This window comes from Dipodomys ordii, unplaced genomic scaffold, assembly GCF_000151885.1.
Source record: "Dipodomys ordii isolate 6190 unplaced genomic scaffold, Dord_2.0 Scaffold7, whole genome shotgun sequence".
Taxonomy (NCBI): domain Eukaryota; kingdom Metazoa; phylum Chordata; class Mammalia; order Rodentia; family Heteromyidae; genus Dipodomys; species Dipodomys ordii.
In genome coordinates, this window is record NW_012267223.1 from 2,011,080 (window position 1) to 2,011,400 (window position 321).

Genomic DNA, 321 nt, shown 5'->3' on the forward strand with positions numbered 1-321 from the left:
CATCTGGGCGCAGCGCGGGCCACCGCTGGCCGCCGGGCCGCCGCCGCGCCTCGGGGACCCGGGGAGGCGCAGCCCCAAGGTCGGAGACTTCGCTTCGGGACCAGGTAGGAGAGAGGAGGGGCGAGGCGCGGGGAAGGGTGGAGGCCTCGCCTGGGCTGGGGAGCTTTTCCCGGTTTCTCCTCCCCTTCCCGGGTCGTTCCCGGCAGGGAGGGGATGAGGTAGGGAGCGGAGCGGATGGAAGCCAGAGATCCCAGGTTCCCGGAACACTCAGGCCGGGGCCCGCGGCTTCTCTGCCCCCCCTTCCCGCTCCCCCCCTACCCC